The 11,776-nt window shown below is 39.9% G+C and overlaps 1 pseudogene; it reads left to right on the top strand.

The window, feature by feature from the left end:
* Nucleotides 1-7,102: 7,102 nt before the first annotated feature.
* LOC125407491 (septin-7-like) lies at nt 7,103-11,390 on the top strand (annotated as a pseudogene).
* Nucleotides 11,391-11,776: the final 386 nt, after the last annotated feature.

Below are 11,776 nucleotides of genomic sequence, written 5' to 3'. Positions count from 1 at the left end.
AAAGCTTTGTCTAGGTTGAACTGGCCTGTGGGCTGACTTGGAGGGACTGCCTTCCCTGTGTTCACTGATGCAGGAGTACCTCACCTAAAATGAGCAGCGCTGTTCCCTGGGTTTACATCCTAAATCCTGTAAGAATAGAGAGAGTTAGCTGAGTGATGACCGTGTGTGTGTTTCTCCACACTCAGTCCTTGATTGCGGATGTGACTACCTGCTTCAACTTACTGCCCTTGATGCAGGACCTACAACGAACCTGTCCGTCTCTCTTGAGTCGCATTTTGTCGGGTATTTTATCCAGCAATGCAAATTAGACAAAGACAACTTGCAAAATGATGGGTTTCTTCAAGGCATTTTTCACACGTATTTGCTCATCTATGTATGCTATGTAGAAATGTTGAGCTTACCCATATTTGCCCCCATTGTCCCCCTCTTACCCCCTTCTCCCCACTCCATTTGGTCCTCGTATTCAGAAATCTAGATTCTACATATAAACAAACACATTCTTCCTACATAGCTTACCTTCTACTTTTATGTCATAATACATATTTTAATTTATATTTTTTCTAAATCTGTCTCAGTTTGATTAATATGACCCCCAGTTCACCCATTTGTCTATAAAGGATATAATGTAATGACTGAATACAATGCCATATTTTCTTGTCCATTCCTTTGTTTGGTGAACAACTACGCTTAACTAACCAAAACTCTAATGATCTCCCTTGTCTCTGGCTATAACAACCACAAGTTCCCCTTTTCTCAATACTTCTGATGGGCTGTGTACCTATAGGATAAAATATAAAACTCATGCCACATTCTGATAAATGTGTAAATCCTGATAAATGATAAATATCAAAATTGTAAATCTATAACTGTTGTCTGAAAAGAATGGAGCCTTCTGCACATTAGTATTAGTTATTACAATGGAACTCATTTGAGATTAACCACCAAACTAGCAAAGACATTCTATACCCAATAACAATCAGAACTTACTTTTAAAAAAAAAATTTAACCTACTTCCTGGCATTTGATATCTAAGTACTTCTCCAATTCCTCGTCCCTAATTAGAAATGAAGGGGAAGATCATTCATGAACCAATTGACCATGTTATCTGCTCAGGATCCTTAGTACTACTTCCCATGAAACTTCAAATTCTACTGACCTACAAAACCTTCCTTCTCCCTCTTTGGAAAGGCTGCCTTAACTCCATCCCTAGATCTCGTCCTCATTGCCCACCTGTCAAGAATTAACTCAGTACGCGAAATATGGGTTAGCATGCAACACTAGCATGCATACTTTACAGAAGGCCTTGAGGCTCCCAGGCCAGAATCAAAAGATCCAAGAGGTAGAGAAAATGAGACTACAGCAAAAGAAGGGTCTGTGATGACACTTAAGGACTGTGTAAGTGAAATCAGCATTTACAAAAGAGCATGTCCTTAAATTTTCAGCCTATTTATCTCTTTAAATTTTTCAGCCTACGTGATTAGCACCAGTTTCTTCTTACTCATTCCACAACCCTGCAAAAGGTATTAGTTACAGTGATAGGCGTTTCCTTCTGCCAACTCCCCAGTTCCCACAGTGAAGCATAAAAATCATCAAATAACATCTGCACAAATAGTGGGTCGCACTGCAGGGGACTAACCAAAGCTCAGATAATTTGAATCTTTTATCATCAATAGTAAGTATATTGGCTCCTTGCTCCAAAGGAAGATGCTATCTTTATATTGCAATGCTGTTTTCTGTACAAACCTTCATGAAAGAATAGACCATAACAAAGGCACTATGTGCCTCTTCTCACATGATGTTCAGAAGCATAAATCCATCGAGATATATCAGAGTGCTACACGCACACATACACAAACATATATGTGTGTGAGTACATGTGCTAATAACCCTTTGTTTCTGTATCCTGGACTATTTTAAGGAAAAAAATGATGAGTGATGTGAGGAGTAAATCAAGAGCATCATTGTGAATTTCATCTTCCCTCCAAGGTTTCTGTACCCACCCTTTATGCTTCCAATTGTCTCCTTAGTAAGTGAAGAGAAAATGCTAAAAGCCTCTAGGGTAGACTCCAGAGTCACCTGCCTTCTCTTTTCCCTCTACCTCACATCCCTGGGCAAGGTACGCCAGCTTTATTTAAGTGCACAGGAGAACCCAGAGAGCAACAGGGACAAAGGAAGGCAACAGCCTCCGGGAATAAGACCAAGGAACAAAGTGTGGTAAAGTGAGAACTCTCAAATACCGGGTTGCAAAACTGGGACCAATGGGACAGAGGAAAGGAGAAAGAGCTCCCTTCCTCTCTCCACACCTGCCAAGCCAGCAAATAAGCCCCTTGCAGCCTGATAGTCTCTGGGTAAGACTAGTCAGTGCTTGATCATTGCCTCGTGGAACCAGTTATAGAACCACACAGGACCACACCAGTCCAAGCTGCCCGACAACGAGGCTGTTCTGCTCTAGGTTAGTTTTCTGGTATGGCAGAAACATAGCCCAGAATTTCTCACGGTCAGTTCAAGACACCCATTGGCTTTCTCTTATAGGCCTGCAACAGGATCTCTGCTATGCGTATCTGAAGGGTCTCCTGCTGCGGCTTCATCCACCCACTTCCACCAACAGTGATTGCCGCTTACGCATGCTCTTGAATCTCGGCTACAGAGTCTCAGAGCAGGAGACGGTTGTCTGGCTGAACATCTTTCTAACAGGGAGGGGGAAAAAAGAGGGGTAAAGAAAGGAATACAGGAAGGGACATCTAACACTAAGGACCATTTGAGGGGTCATATGAGGGGTCATATGGAAACCTACTACTGTAGAAGCCTATCAAAATATGTACATATATGAAATGGATTCACCAAATAACAGGGAGGCAATGCCCCTCTGTTGTTCTACTCTGCCCACCTCTCCATAACTATATAGTAAAATAAATATTTTATGTGTACTTTTGCCTGCAGGTATGACTGTGCAGTGCTCGCATGACTGGGAGGGATGGAGGTCAGAAAAAATAGCATCTGGCTCTTGGTATTAGAGTTACAATTGGTTCTGAGCTGCCATGTGGGTGTTAGGAATCAAACCAGGAAAAACAGCCAATACTCTTATCTCCCCAGCTCCATAAATGCTCCTATTTACTTTATATTTAAGTACATGTTTGGTCATAGAAAAGGGAAGTGTTGAGTACACAAACAGGTTTACCAGGCTTCCTGCTTGGGGCACCCGTTTTTTTTTTTTTTTTTTTTTTTTTTTGCCATGACCCTTGGGTGCTCTTCACAAACCAATGGGAAGGCTCCGTTGCTGAAGTCCACACTTGCATAGCTCACTGAACACAGAGAAGTCGAGCTGGGGCCTCACCGGAGCCTTCATCCCTACTGACTAGTGTTCATGGTACTGTGCATGCTACCAGAGGAGAAAGGTAAACAACAAAAATCAATTAAAATTAAAGATAAGACATTTAAGCTGGGTGGTGATGATGCACACCTTTAATCCCAGCACTCGGGAGGCAGATACAATCGGATCTCTGTGAGTTCGAGGCCAGCCTGGTCTACAAAAGCTAGTTCCCGGACAGCTAGGGCTGTTACACAGAGAAATCCTGTCTCAAAAAACAAACAAAAAAAAAAGATGATACATCTAATCATGAGGGTGGAGACCCATGATTAGATACTCATAACTTTATGGTGAAAGAGACTAACAGACACATGAGAAAGAAAAATAATTATGAAATCATAAGGAAGTACAAATGCATTAAGAGAGTGATTCTGCAGAAATCTCATGCACTTTATAAAGTGTTTTTCCAAGGAGGATAAATGAAAGGTCAAACTACATGCTGAAGTAAAGATGAGAGATGGGCAGAGAAGTCCTAATATGTAATGAATTTATCCATTTATGGCCTCCAAAAATATTTCCAGTACAAAGGGGCTTCCACTCAGGACCTGCACTAGTAAAGTCAGTAGAAAACGTGCTCCAAACTCTCATAAGTCTCCAAACATTGTTGGAAGACACTTCTTAAGACATGACAGAATCATCTAGTGGAATCACCTGCCTCAGTCTGTTTTCTTTCACTAGTAAGACAGTACCATGGACTGCATAGAGAAAACAGGTTGACTTGAGCTCAGAGTTCTGATAGGAAATACAGCTTTTTCACCACCAGTACCAGTGTGGTATAGGACCCCACATTGTGAGAGACAGGGAGTGTGTGTGTGTGTGTGTGTGTGTGTGTGTTTACTCTAGACTTTTCTTACACAGGCATTCAGTCATGGAGCTCCTCCCTGAAGCCTTATCCTAATGATGTACTAAAGGCCCCACCTCTTCATGTGATTTCTGCCCTCTAAATACTTAATCACAGTGGAGACTTATGCGACAAATCGTAATCAAATCACAGACCAGCTATAATTGTTAAAACTGGCTACACAGAAGCTCACAACTTGTCAAAGTGCAGACAGTAAGACTTGGAGTACTCAACCACAGATGGAAGACATGAAGGAAGAGTGGGAGGAAAGACTGCAAAAGTCAGAAGCAGGGGAGGGACCTGGGTGGAACTGTTTTCTGGACATGACATGAGCAATGAACTCATGAAATCTGTGGTTGCCTGTCTAAGACCAAATCAGCCACATCACTGACTTGGATGGGAGAGGGGCTCATGAGCCTCCAACCTTAGCAAAAAGCTATTGACACTTGATAGCTGCTAGAGAAGGGAGAATCTGTTTTGTTCAAACTGTGACTACCCTTAAGTGGGTCAGCCATACTCCATTGGATTCCCCCACATAAGTGGGATTCAGTGGATTATATTTTTAAAAAAAAAGGAAGGGATAGGGGTGAGGTTAAAACTTTAGGAGATACGGAGAAGAGTGGATTGTGAATACGGTCAAAATACATTGTATGCATTATGAAATTGTAAATTACTAAGTATTCTATATTTAACTGGTTAAAATGAAATATGACAACCCTCTACTTAATTTTCAAGGAGATATATATATATATTCCATATATATATTATTAAATAAGGCATACCTTTTAACTAAATATAGAGCAGTAAAAAATTTAAAGTTATGAACACAAAGCCAACCTGAACATAAAATTCTTTCGCTCAAGCTCTCTTTTAAATGAATGTATGACTTAATAATGCCCACTTGTGCTTGGAAATCTGACATATTTTTGTTTTGTATTGTCAACATGTGCCGTGACCATTTCACTTTGGCTCTTTCCATATTTCACTTGTAATTAGGATCCATTGACTGAGTTATTTTTTATCTTTAAGGTGTGGGGGGAGGGAGGGAGGGAGGGAAGAAGAGAGGGAGGGAAGGAAGGAGGGAGAGAGAGAGAGAATTGTGTGTGAATGTGGTATCCTCCAAAGTCAGAAGAGGGCATTGGAGCCCCTGGAGCTGGAGTTGATGATTTGTGAACCATCCTCTCCATATAGGTGCTGGGAACCCAAGCCTGGCTCTCTACATAACTAGCAAGATTCTATCTTAGTTAGGGTTTCTATTGCTGTGAAGAGACACCATGGTACTGTTGCTTTTGACAGTTAAATATTACCATTCACCCCAGCTTCTTTTTTTTTTTTTTTCGAAACAGGGTTGCTCTGTATAACTTTGGAGCCTATCCTGAAACTCTCTCTGGAGACCAGGTTGACCTTAAATTCACAGAGATCTGCCTGCCTCTGATCCTCCAGTGCTGGGACTAAAGGCAAACTACCACTGCCCACCCAGCCCTAATTTCTTGTCCAGGTAATTGACTAATTAGATTTTGGATTGCTGCTAAAAAAAAAAAATATCTATCTGGTTTTAAAACTATCTATAAAATCACTATCTATCACCTAAGCCTCATGTTTACACTCTTTTCTATGTGTATGTATGTGTTTTTATTATTATTAAATAATTTTTTTCATTTATTTGACTAAAACCTGAACCTCAATGTCTGCCTGAAATGGTTTAAATATATAAATCTATTTGCACCCAGCTAAGTTCCTCTTTGGCTTTCTGTTAATGAGTATGTCCCATTCCTTCCATCTCTCAGCTGTCTACGGGCTGTCCTGTGCCTCTTCTACCATGGAACATATTTTACAATGCTATGATTCATGTTCAAGTTTCAGCAGATCAACTTTCTTTCCATGGAACTAGCACACTGTAGTTAAACTTGATGTGAATGAGGGAACCAACCAAAACAAGCAAAGAAGACTGCTTTGTGCAAAGATCATCAATCCCATGATAGTTAGCTCAGATTTGTACCATGGGACACAGAGAAAAACAAAGTCTGTAGGAGATCCAAAACATGTGGTCCAGATCTGAATCCCATCACCCTGCTCAGGTTAACACTAACTTTAGTAGAAAAAAAAATCTTTAGCTATCAGGAAGTTGTTAAGCCTGTGGTGCCAAATACAAAATTTATAAATTTGTAAACTGTGAAAGCTCAAATGTTATTTATAGGTGGCAGTCACCTATAATCACAGTAGGCAATTATTGTTCATTGTCTGTTTGACAGAATCTAGAATCACCCAGAAGTGGGGCTCTGGGCTTACCTGTGGGGCCTTATCTTGATTGCATTAACTGATATGGGAGGACTCATCTTGACTTTGAGCGGGAACCTCACAGATTCCCTGGGCAGAGGATCCTGGTCTGTATAAAATGGAGAAAACATTCACACCTCTGTGCTCCTTGACTGAGGATACAGTATGGCAAACTCTGTCAACTTTCTGTCACTGTAACTCCCCTGCTGTGACAGACAGTACTCCAGAACCGTGAGTCAAAGTCCTTTTGATACCTTGAGTTCCTCCTGTCAGGTGCATTGTCTACAACATTTAAAGTAGCTAACACACCCAGTCACTAAAATGGCTGAGGCAGGAGAATCACAAGTATACAAGACCTTGGGGAAATTCTGTCTCCAAATTCACAAAAAAACAGAATATAACTCAGTGGTAGATTGAAGAATGTGTATGAAGCCATAAGTTCAGTCCCCAGCCAAAAAAAAAAAAAAAAGTGGCATAACTTGTGTTCTTGGTGGTGATAGGCTGGTTTTCTTAATTTTTGAGAAAAGCTCTACAAATAAGCAAACCTGGATAATCAGGGTTTGTCTTTTGGTTCGGTTTTTTTTTTTTTCATGAAAATAACATACTGTAAATAAATGATGTTGGATAAAAGATCAGTTAGTTCATCTCGCAGTCCATCCTATCAACTTTCCCTCAACACACACTGTGTGTGTAGCCGAGGGTCTGATGGAGAATTCCTTCTTTGTTACGTGTTTGGAATTGGAAATGTAGTTGTGAGCCTCGATGTTGGTGCTGGTAATTGAACCAGGATCTTCTGGAAGAATGGTGTTGATTGCTGAGCCATCTCTCCCATAGCTGAGTTTTAAAGGTACAGCCAGCATGTTCTCCAGAAGACTTACCAGTGAGAAGTCACTTCTCATTCTTAGCTAAGTTGAGTTCATGTTGGAATAACTTGTGAGACTACAATCAATTTATTCTCAAAATCCTTTTCATGTGAATCAGTGCTGGGCCATGACTCCTTAAACATGAACATTGAAGTTTATTTTTTGATTTGCTTTTATCCCACATAACTTTCATCTTCTTAGCTTACTTTCAATCATCCCTGTCTTATTAATTTCTAAATTAATCATTATTTGGTGTTTCTATATATGTAATAACCTAGGGCTGGTATTAGTTTAAAACAAATAGCATACTTATCTTGAGCACAGACTCTGAAGGACACAAAAAAAAAAAAACACTCAGGAATCAAAACAATGACATTTCAATGCAATAATTTAAAATTTAAAAATCAATGCAAATTAAATCCATAGTAAACAAAATTATCAAAATTGTAAATGTAACCTTTCTTTGCTTGTTTCATGGGCTGATACTATCATGCCATGGAAGAGTTGTTTCTAAGCAGCCCAAGCTAGGCCTGTCAGTCTCCTGGACATGTCTCAGAGTCTATTGGACTAACAATGACAAGGGCCTATGGACAGAGCAGTGTTTTACAACACTGCCGTGATTTCTGTTACCAGTTTTTTGTTCCTTTTTCCATTTGGTCCATAATATAGGAGGATATTTTGGTATGTGTATGAGGAGCGCATGTTTTCCCTTTTGCTTAGCACGTCAATAAGGTACCTTATGATACTAAAATAACCCATTTTCCACAATCTCGGATTCATTATTTGCAAACTAACACCCACAACAAATGCTGGCGAGGATGCAAGGAGAAAACCCTCAGTTACTCCTGGGATTGCAACCTGGTGTGGCCACTGTGCCAGTCAGTGTGAAGAATTCGCAAAAGGCTTAAATAAATCTACCACAAGACCTAACTATATTACTCCTTAGCATATGCCCAAGGGACTCAACACCCTACTCCACAGACACCGGCTCAGCATTGTTCTTTGTGGCTCTATTCACAATAGCTGGGAAATGGAAACAGCTAAATGTCCTTCAACCGACAACTGGATAATGAAAATGGGGTACACACAAACCTGGGATACTAGTCAGCTGTAAAGAAGGGTGAAATCATGAAATTTTCAGGTAAACGGGAAGAACTGGAAAGTATTATACTAAGTGAAGTCAGTCCAACACAGAGAGACAAATGCTTTCTCTGATTCATCCTCTTCCATTGGTTGTCATGTTTTCTTATTTATGGTTCCTAGCTTGAAATCTTCAGATGTGAGAATGTAACCTGGAGTAACTACAGAAGTCGGGAGATTTTTTAAAAAATGGGTGAAGAAGGAACTCAAGATAGGGGAATAGCAGGATATAGGTGATATAAAGGGGAAAGGGGGGGTAGTTTGAGAGATAGAGGAAAACATTACAGGACGAAAAGGAGGAGGGAATTACAGAAGGAAAAGCGGGTAAAGGGTAAGCAGCACTAAGGAGGCTCAAAATAGACACAGGGAAATATTTTATACAGACCTAAAATTACATATAATACATGTAAGCATATGCATACGTATATATGAAGTTGCACTATCTGCATGAGAAATCTCCTTTTGATTTGCTAGTCAGAGTAGTCCAAGAAATATAGGATATTACCATTGCCCTTGGTTGCCCCAAAGAAGATGAAGGTAAGTTTCTATTGCTAAATATACCACATACTTTAGACACAGAACTTGGAGTAATTGATTTTGATCTGGTCCATAAGCATCCTCCCAATGACTAGTTTCTATAGAACAAGAAGATGCTACCCAGCTATAACACCTACAAACCACCTCAATGGCCAGTATGATAAGCTATCACTAGAGATGCAATAGTCACATTCAAATATTGGTGGAAGCCAACAGCCCTCTAACTGGACTTAGGACTCAATAAACAGAAGGGAAACAATGTCTAGTACTGGAAACCTAGCCAATTACTGAGGACTAGTGAGGCTATGGCTCATAGAGAACATACTACTGCCACTTCACTAGACCATAAGTCCTAACTGCATGTAAAAACATATCCTTATACCCTCAAGTATACTCCCCCCTCTCATCAAAGAAGCTCTTTTTGCGGAAAACAGAGACGATTACAGAAAATCACAACTGGTCATGGGATGCCCAACTCCAAGGATCCATCTATAGTAACTCCTACACTGAAGTCCTAAGAAAAATTTCAAAAGAATGGAAAGGTTGCAAAAGAAGGAGGAAGACCAGAAAGTCTCCTGCAAACTTGTGCCCCCTAGAAATGAGCAGGAAGCTCCATCCATAAAACCTCAGCTGAAGGTATGGATGGCTCTGAAACAAAATCTGAACAATGGCAACAGCAGGAGACTTGCTGTGGTGATTTGAATGAGAATGGCCTCTGTAAGGGTGTATATTTGAATGCTTGGTCCCAAGTTGGTGGAACTGTTTGGGAAGGATTAGGAGGTGTGGTCATAATGGAGGAGTTGTGTCACTGGGAGTGAGCTTTGAAGCTTTAAAAGGCCACACCATTCTACTTAGCTCTCATTCTCTGCCTCGTGCCTGTGGATCAAATGTAAACTCTCAGCTACTGTCCCAGTACCATGTCTGTCTGCTACCATGACCCCCTCTGTGATGATCATGGACTTAACTCACCCTCGGAAACTGTAAGCAAGCTTCAATTAAATGCTTTCTTTTACAAGTGCCTTGGTCATGGTGTCTCTTCACAGCAATAGAAAAGCAACTAAGAGTAATAAAAGTAGGACAGCTAATCGTAGAGGTCATGTTGAAGAAATATACAAAACACCCTACAGCAATAGAAGTACCCAAAATCGGCCAGTGTAGACATGGAGGTTAATGACATGCAGGAAATCTGTGTCAGTGCCAATGAAGATCATGCTGCATGTAGCTCAACCAAAAAACCTGAAAGGCTAGGTAGGACATGCCAATCTTCCAAACCAAGTGTACAAAAAAAAAAATCCGTGAAAAGGGAAATTTAAATTCACATTTAAGGTAGAAGGTGAATCTGGACTGGGACAGTCTACATCAATTAGTTCATTGTTCCTTACAGGTTTGCATTCCCCAAAGTATCCAGGCCCTTCTCCTAGAGTAAAAAAGACTGTACAAGTGAAGCAATCCAAAGTTTCAATCAAAGTAGGGGGTGTTTGGTTGCTGTTGACCACAGTTGATACCCCAGGGTTTGGAGTTGCAGTGGGTAATAGTAATTGATGGAAGCCTGTTATCAATGCCTGATCGCCAGGTGCAGTGCTGGTTATACTTCATTGCTCCTTCAGGACATGGACCTAAACCATTGGATGCTGAGTTTATGAAACACACATGAAAAAGTGAATATCATCCCATTAATTGCCAAGGTGTTTAGACACACTCACACCAGAGGAATGCCAACAGTTTAAAAAATAAATAATAAAAGAAACCAAGGATATTATATTAAAATATAAAAATTTCTAGAAACACATGGTGAAAAAGAAGATAAGCTGTCTAGGAAAGTCAGGCGCCATCTACCTCCTACTCTGGTAGGCAGTGATATCATCAAAGCTAATGCCTGAAGAGTCAGGGGGTGTGTCTGAAGTAAACAAGTGGTGAAGATTGCCATTTTACAATTCTAAGAAACATGTTGATAAGAACACACATGCAGGATGTTACTAATAGTATACACTATAAGAACAACAGGAGTGAAAAACTAGCAGTGGTGACTTCAAATGGAGCAGATAACAAGAATAAAGGGCAACTTAGAAGAGCCCTCTGGCACAGATGGGAGAAGAAAGAAGGAACCATGCAGCCAAAATGAAGAAGATGGAGATGAAACAGGTGTTTGAGATGACAGCCGAAGAAAAAGTTCAAAACCTGAAGGGCTCAGAAAAAGAATTCCAGAAACAAGTGAGAAGGAATTTAGAAGTACAAAGAATTAGAGGGAGGACATCATCAGTTTAAAGACAAAAAAGCAAACTGGGGTGTTCAACAATGCATTTTAGAGCAACAGAGCTCTTCAAGAATGTTGGGAAAGGACAAGAAGAAAGGCAAGATCTTTTAAGCTCTATTGACCAGTTATGTGCTAGTTGCCAATATGCCAGCTCAATGAATTAACATTTGATGAATCCATTTGATCAGTTCACACCAGTTTAATGATGGATTTAACGGCATGACAAAAATTAATTTTTGTTGTTGTTCTTAAAGGAGATTAAAATGCCTTGAATTGTCTCAGGTGTTGTATATTTAGAGACTAACAGTTCTGAGTACCTTTCTACATTTTCTTTTTTTAATTAAAAAGGTATCTTAAGTTTAATATAAGAAAACATTTTACTGTTGTATAATCATACACCGTTAATTCAATTGTTTGTAGAATATTCTAAAATAAAAGGATTCTGGAAGGTTTTTGCTGATATATTGCATAATATGGTGCAAACTATACTTCTCCAT

The sequence above is a fragment of the Myodes glareolus genome, chromosome 19 (genome assembly GCF_982192425.1).
Source record: "Myodes glareolus chromosome 19, mMyoGla1.1, whole genome shotgun sequence".
Taxonomy (NCBI): domain Eukaryota; kingdom Metazoa; phylum Chordata; class Mammalia; order Rodentia; family Cricetidae; genus Myodes; species Myodes glareolus.
The sequence above is the reverse complement of the archived record's forward strand: the minus strand, read 5'-3'. Positions and strand labels throughout refer to the sequence as shown.